Genomic DNA, 8,035 nt, shown 5'->3' on the forward strand with positions numbered 1-8,035 from the left:
TCAACTTCATTATTTCTCCATTATCAAGTTCAATAGTTGCAGGCCAAGGAAATATATTTTCAAGTGACAATCTTCAGAGCATGACTTCCCCTGTCTAAAAATAGGGTTGATACAAAATAGTATTTCCCTGTTTTTTAATTATCCATATATGTCTATGTAGGTATATAGTTTCTATCAAGGAACCCATCTATGGCAGACGAGCAAAATGATATTTATAATTTTTTAATCTGCATTGATATTTTCAATTTAATTTTTTGTTTTTGCTTTTCCAAAAACAAAAGGCTTAAATAGTTCTAACTGGATACAGTGGACATAAAAAAGAAAACCATCCATATCCATAAGTCTCTGACAAGACTGTAGCTCTACTGGTTTGTACTGTTGATCAACAAATCTTCGTGACACCTTATTTTTTCAAGAGATGAGTATTTGGTAGAGTCAAACCTTGTATCTTGAACTTCATGGGACCAAGAAAATACTTCAAGATATCTGAGGATTCGAGATATCCAGGGTAAAATACTTAAGAAATAAGCACTTGGGACTTCAAAATCGCTTCGACATATCCATGGTAATCGGGATATCTGTGTTCGAGATATCGAAGTTTAACTGTATTTAAAAGCAAGACAAAACTTTCACGAAATCTGGGTATTGTTGTATATAATCTATACTAATAAAAATTTACATGAGAATGAATTTTTCGCAAGCAGACCGCCTTGCATACTTACACAAAAATAAAGTTCACATGAATAAAAAGTGATTTACAGTTATACTTACAAGGAAGAGAAAAGTAGCACTTAGACTTGAAACTATGGCAAATTCAATTAATTAAAAAATGATCCTTAAGTAAGTCTACTTGTGTGGCAACTAATTGTTGCAATCTGACTAAAACTGTAGGAGGACATAATAAGCCTTTTGAAAGAATTTCACGTTTTCACAAACACATTTCAGGTACACTGGGATACAATGTGTTCATTTATATACCAAAAAAGTTAATTTTGATTGAGTTAAATCACCTGAAACCATGTGATTTTTGTGCTGCACTTGAAAAAAAAACATAGTTAACTGTCACAAGATCAATGAAGTCATGTGATATCAAACAAAAGTGTAAATGCATAGCCTAGAGAACCCTCTACATAAAGTGCATGTACTTAAGTACATATCTTACAAATTAAAATCAGATCTGCACTTCCAATTCAATATTATGCTTCAAACACATTTTATTAAGCTTCGGGCAGCCTTAACATACCTGTGAGAGTAGCATTTTAAAATAAATTTTATTTTAGTACCATTGTAACCTAACACCATTCTTCAAACTAAATACCAATACACAAAATCAGAATTAAGTATCTTAGTGTAGTCTACTTGTGTAGAAAGTTTTATAGAAATCAGACAAGAAATGTAGGAGGAGTAGTGTTTTGAAAAATTATTCACACAAACAGACAGACAGACAAACTATGGACACCTTACTATTACATTAGCATTTCTGGTTTCTGACAAGTAGAGCTAAAAAACTGTCAGACATAAAACCTGTATTCATGGCAAACTCTTACAGTGATGACAAATTAGTATTTTGTTTGACCCTGAAGCACCATTTTTTCATAAATGTTCCCATATAAAACTTTGATTTATATTGTAGCCCCACCCTACCCCACTTTGATGATTTTTCAAACTTGAATCTGCACTACTCAAGGATGCCTGCATATTTAAAATATCACTAATTTTTATGGCCCTTCTTTTCTTGAGAAGATCTTTAAACATTTTTTTTTTTACTTAGGTAAAACTTCGATCCTCAATTGTGGCCCCATCCTATCCCTAGGATCCATGACTTCGACTTGAATCTACACCATGTCAGAAAGCTTCGATCATTTTTGGCACAGTGATTCTTGAGAAGATTTTTAAATGACCTCAACAACTTTTCACTTATAATTTCTTAATTATGTCTCTCCTCTTGAAAAAGGGCTTATTGACTTGAATTCCCTTCACCAAAGGATCCCTTGTGGCATTAGTTTGGTTTGTCTGGAGAAGAAGTCAAAATTTGAAAAGTTTTCAGACAACACTAAACAGAAAAACACCCTACACCCTTATCAGAAAAGCTCAATTGAGCCTTTGACTCATATGAGCTAACAAGACAGACAAAAAAAAAGGTTTCCCACATTAATCTTCAAGTAAAGAGCATGAACTAGCACCTATACTCTCTGGATGGATGAAGAGTCCCAAACATGGAAATTTGAGACATGCATCAGATTGAGGCAAACATAGATGCATCATATTTACATGTACAGACAGTTTTGGATATCAGCACTGAACCTTGCACTTATGGGCATAAGTATGCATAGACAAAATTATTGGAAAAAGACAGGCAAACAGAACATCACTTGACTTTTCCATCAAGTCAAGAAAAAACTTTTCTTGACTTGATGGAAAAGGTCAAGTGATGTTCTGATTGAAGACAGAGAGACTGGTAATAACAGTGCTACCCCCACCCTCTCTTTTCTCACCTTTTCATATCACAATTTCACTGCCACTGACATAATTAAAACATTTTAATATGCATATCACATTCCAAGAAATCAATTTTTTTCTAAAGGACAGATGTGTGGATTTAGTTGTATCATCCTTTGAATAAATCAACATAATATTTTACCACATGACAACAAACATAACAATCCAACATAGTCTAGAAAAGAACGGACCAAAATTGTTCCCAAAATCAAATTAATTAAAAGTATAAATCACACAGACACACAGCTGCGAAGCATCATAATAATTGCGTAAAATAAGGCTTACATTTCAGACCTGGAGAATACAAAAAACTGTATGATAAGAACTTCCTGTTCAGGTTCCCTTGCTAATGTTTTAGGAAGCAAACAAAGTTCTGAAGAAACTACATTGCTTTATAAATTCAATAGATTCAATGTATATGCAACCTAAAACCTTTTCTTCCTTTCTTTATGGATGTAAAATAAATAAATGCACAGCTACATTTACAGGTACACAACTTTCAATCAAGAGAAAAAACAAACAAGTTAAAGGGAAACTTAAAAGAAATATGACAGTATAATCTATGCAATATGTCATTTATGTTTGATAAACTGTACAGGAATATAAATGATAGTAAATATTTAGATACTGTGTAAATTTACATTTTTAATCTACCTGGAACCATGAGGAGAGCTAACAAATGTAACACAGTATCAATATTTTTTCAAAGTATGTCATCATTTCAATTCTATTTTTGCTTGAAACATTACATTTACAATGTCTATCTGGGTTACTGCTAAGCTTCAGTGGCTTAAAACACATCAGGAGTTCAATTCCAGCAGGAGTTTTTTTTTCTGTGATGATTTTACACTAACAAGAGGCCCAAGCACCTTAACGGTCACCTGAGTATAATACAACAATTTACAGGATCCATAGAGTATAAAAAAAACTGAAAGATGAAGCTTTGTTGCCCAAAAGCAGGAGAAATAGGATGATCAGGATCAACAAAATAATTAGTCTAATATTCAGTAACATCTCATAAATTAAAGTTCTAATCTGTCTCCCATGTATCACTATTACCATGCAGACTATTAACAAAATATTTAGTGCTTCAGTACTATTTTAACCCCATATTATAACCTCTCACATTGGTCTCTCTTGATCCTTGAAGAACATTTAATAAGACATGTTAGTTTTGTCTCTTTTTTATTTATCTATTATTACAAGTCTACCTGATCATTAAAACTATGAAAGAACTAAATGTTGTATTATACAATACAAATTCTTGCATACTTACTACAGGTAATTCTCTTATTCTATTAACCTATCAAAAACATTATTTACAGTGATTAATTATCAAAAAAGAATGGTAAAGGGGAATAACTTCTCTCAGTTGAATATCTAATAATAGAGCCCTGGTCAGGACCAGAACACTTGACCAAATGGTCCAGATGTTCAAAAATCTGATTTGTTTGTTTGTTTATTGTTATTCGTCCCTCTCGCGAATTTTTCACTCATATGGAGATGCCACCCCTTACCGGTGGAGGGCTGCAAATTTATACCTATATTCGGCACTCAGGGCCATGGAGCACTGAGGGATCTTTTTCATGCCAACACCTACTGCAACATAGAACCTCAGTTTATGCAGTCTCGTCTGAAGGACCGGTCTCCACATCCCACAGTGGATTCGAACCCGCGGTAAAGGAATGGCTTCTTACTTCACCACTCTAGAGCAGATGCTCTAACCACTGTGCCATGTGGGCAATCAAAAATCTGGTAAAAATACCTTTGCTTAATTATTAAAACTTTTGCACTATTTGCCTCTGATATGCCCGGGAGCAGAAAAGATTTTCAAAGAAATAATGCATTATCTCTACAGTCCAACCCTAACACCAGAACCCACCCCTGACCCTGGGACCACGAATTTCACAATTTTGCTAGATGGCTCTATGCTTATTACAATCATGCCAACAGTTTGACTGCTTGATGTCCAGGAGTAAAGAAGAAGATTTTTAAAGATTGCAGATTAATTTTGATGGTTTTAGCCCCACCCCTCAGGCCCCAAGGGGCAGGGGCCATGAATTTCACAATTTTTACTGTCCTTCATCTATAGATGCTATATGCCATAATTGGCTGAAATTGGTTCAGCAGTTCAGGAGAAAAGGCTGAAAATGTTCAAATATTAACGCAAGACACACTACACACAACGACAGACAAAAACAGATAGCAAGAGGTCACCTGAGTAAACTCAGGTGACCTAATAAAAAAATTCAATTATTGGATAAGATGCCTAGTGAAATTATGCAGTTCTTAGATTGTATTGAAAATTTGTGGATTTTGATGCATTCAACTAAGAATTAGAAACAATGACACAATTTATGGTGATATAACGTGGAGACTAGCAAAATTTATCGGATATGTTGGCATGATGAGTGCAACTGATATTCTAAATTTTATCAATTTCATCAAATTTTTACGGAAATTTTTTGGGGACAAAAAAAACTCCTATGTGAACCTTGTTCTTTTGTAATCAGAAAGTTCATCGAATGTTGAGATGTACTTAAGTACAAGTGGATTGACAAAGAACTCTTTCCTTGTACAATGTATAGTTGTACTGTTAAACAATCTCTTGTGTTTTAAAACAAACTTGAACCCATTAACTTTTGGCAACAACGTCAATTTGATGAGCATTCAAAGTCAGAGTAATTTATCTCAGTTAGTGTTTACTTTTAAAACATGTAGTTAATATAAGATACATGATGGTCTTATACCCCATTCCCAAACAGACTGTATTCTATTCCAAATTACATACATGTAATTACATTTCAAAACTTAGGTAATCAAAGATTATGAAGCTCACCTTGACGATTGTTATCTATAAGTAAGCAAATCTCATATCAAATTTCTTTCTAGTTAGTGTGCATCCCGAGATCAGTATCTGTTTGAGAAGGATTTATACATCTTGAGAATAGATCTGATTCAAAAACTTACACCTGTTCAATCATCCAGAAAATGTGGGTCAGTTCCAGCATCTGGAGCAAGTCTGATAGTGTCTATCCCTAGATGCATCATCAATGTAAGTTTAATCACAACAGGCCATATAATTATAGACCTACTCCAAAAACATTATCCTGCTCACTCATTTGGAAAATTAGGTCAGATCCAACATCCAAAGCAAGTCTTGTATTGTCCATCCCTAGATGTATCATCCATGCTATTTGGTTCTTGTAAGGTTAATATTCACTAATCTGGAAAATGTAGGTCAGATCCAATAGGCTTATAATAAGTTACTTGGGAATGGACTTGCATCAAAAACTTTAACCTGGTCACTCATCTGGAAAATATTGGTCAGGTCCAGTATCTAAAGCAAGTCTAATATATCCATCCCTAGATGCATCATACATGCAAGTTTGGTCCAGGTAGGGCTTATACTTAATTTGGAATGGCTCCAAAAACTTTAACCTGGTAACTCATCTGGAAAATGTAGGTCACATCCAGCATCCCAAGCAAATCTGGTAGTGTACATCCTTAAATGCATCATTCATGCAAGTTTGATGCATGTAGGGCTTATTATAAGTTCCTTGGGAATGGACCTGCTCCAAAAACTTTAACCTGATCAATCATCTGGAAAATGTATGTAAGATCCGGTATCTGAAGCAAGTCTGGTAGTGTCCATCCCTAGATGATAATCATCCATGCAAGCTTGGTGCAGGTAGGGCTTATAGTTTCTTGAGAATGAACTTGCTCCTAAAACTTAAGCCAACGCTAACTTCATCAAGGTGAGCTAAAAATTGTTGGTTAAAATTGAAGTCACACTGTATTGTATTAAAACTGTTTTCTGGTGTGTATTACTTAAGGATTCAAAACAATATTTGAAGATATTTTTTTTCCTTCAAAAAAAAGAGAGAGAGAAAGAAGCTAATGGTGTATGTTTTTCTTTTGAATTTGTGTGAGAGGAAATAGAATAGTGACATGACTATGCAATAACAACTTTGGAATTAATGGACATGGATGATTCAATATTAATAACTATTAAATTATAAGGATCAGTTGGAACTGAATTCTGAATTGAAAATGATGTATGAACAAAATGTAATGTGACAATGGATGATACTATTTCCAAATGTATGGTGATACTTAACAAAGTACAAGTGAGATATTTTTAGTGTAAACAGGCAGAAGACAAGCAATGCCTCCTCTGTATAAAACATCCTTAATATTATCATGTTTTAACAACAAAATTGCATCCTTAAATTTGATTTTAGTGAATATTTTTTCCCCCTTGCACATGTTAAAACTTCTTCTATTTAATGTTGAATTCTTATTTTGGTCTCTTCAGATTTAATTCCTGATTCTGATCTAAAATACCTAAACAAACCCGGACCAACATTACAAAATTTACAACATACTATAGTGAAATGAAATAGTTTGTTCATTTAATTCAGATTTATTTGTAAAAAGTCCTTAATTTTTTTAACCTTAGTATAATTTAATTTTCTGATCCTGATCTATATATATACCGTATAAGTAGAAATTTTAGCGAGGATTTAATTTTGGCATTTTTAGCGAGCTAGGGTATTGAGATTGCTAAAACTGAATATCACTAACAGTTCATTCTGCATTGGAGGTTACTGTTGACTTTCTAGGCTTCATTAAATCACTAAAATTACTTCTCGCTAAAAAATAATGCTGATTTTTAAGGCAAAACTGCTAAATTTGTGTCTCGCTAAAAATTCCACTTATACGGTATATATACGAGTTTGCAGATTGTGATGGGGAATACAATGAGAGAAGTTGTTGAGAATTAAACTAACATTTTATAAAAAAATGTATTCATCAGAATATTTTTTAACAATCTTTTCTAGCAGTTATAAAATATGTAGATAATTCACATCCATCACATTCTTGTGTAAAATATAGATATTTTTTTGTTTTAATATGCAAGTTTGCTGATCATATGCTTACATTCAAAATGACAGCTCCCAATTTTTCAGACAATCAAATCTTAAAAAATAAAAAAACATTTACCGTTACCTCATATCACTTAAATATTAAATGAAATTTAAGTGATATGTTAGATCCTAACCTATCTGATTCTATGCACTTAAAAGAAATGAAATGACAATTAAATAACAGTCTTTTTTTTCTTTCGAGAAAAAACATATATTTCTAAGAATTGTTATTCTGCAAAGGTTGAGGTTTTGTTCATTGACAAGCAGACATTGAGTTATCTATTTCTGTAAATCTCTGGCATAGAGGACAAGCATCGGAATGAAGTCATTTGATTGGCCTTTAAAAAAAAATTTACATATGGATGCCTATATACATATAAGACTAAAAGAGTTTTACATAGTGTAATTCCCAGTAGCAATTTGATGGCAACATCAAGTTTTCTTGTTCTTTTTTGTTTAGTGGAAAAGTCTCCAAACTCGAAGGCTTTGATAACAGTGGCATATCCTTGCGAGTCATTCTCAAAACGTCAGGAGTCCAAAGTCAACGTTTCCGTCAAATGGCAACGTGTTGACTCAGGACCCAAGACACTGTGAGGATGCTTGCA

The sequence above is a fragment of the Saccostrea echinata genome, unplaced genomic scaffold (genome assembly GCF_033153115.1).
Source record: "Saccostrea echinata isolate AGI-Se365-2 ecotype Australia unplaced genomic scaffold, CSIRO_AGI_Sech_v1 ptg000001l, whole genome shotgun sequence".
Taxonomy (NCBI): Eukaryota; Metazoa; Mollusca; class Bivalvia; order Ostreida; family Ostreidae; genus Saccostrea; species Saccostrea echinata.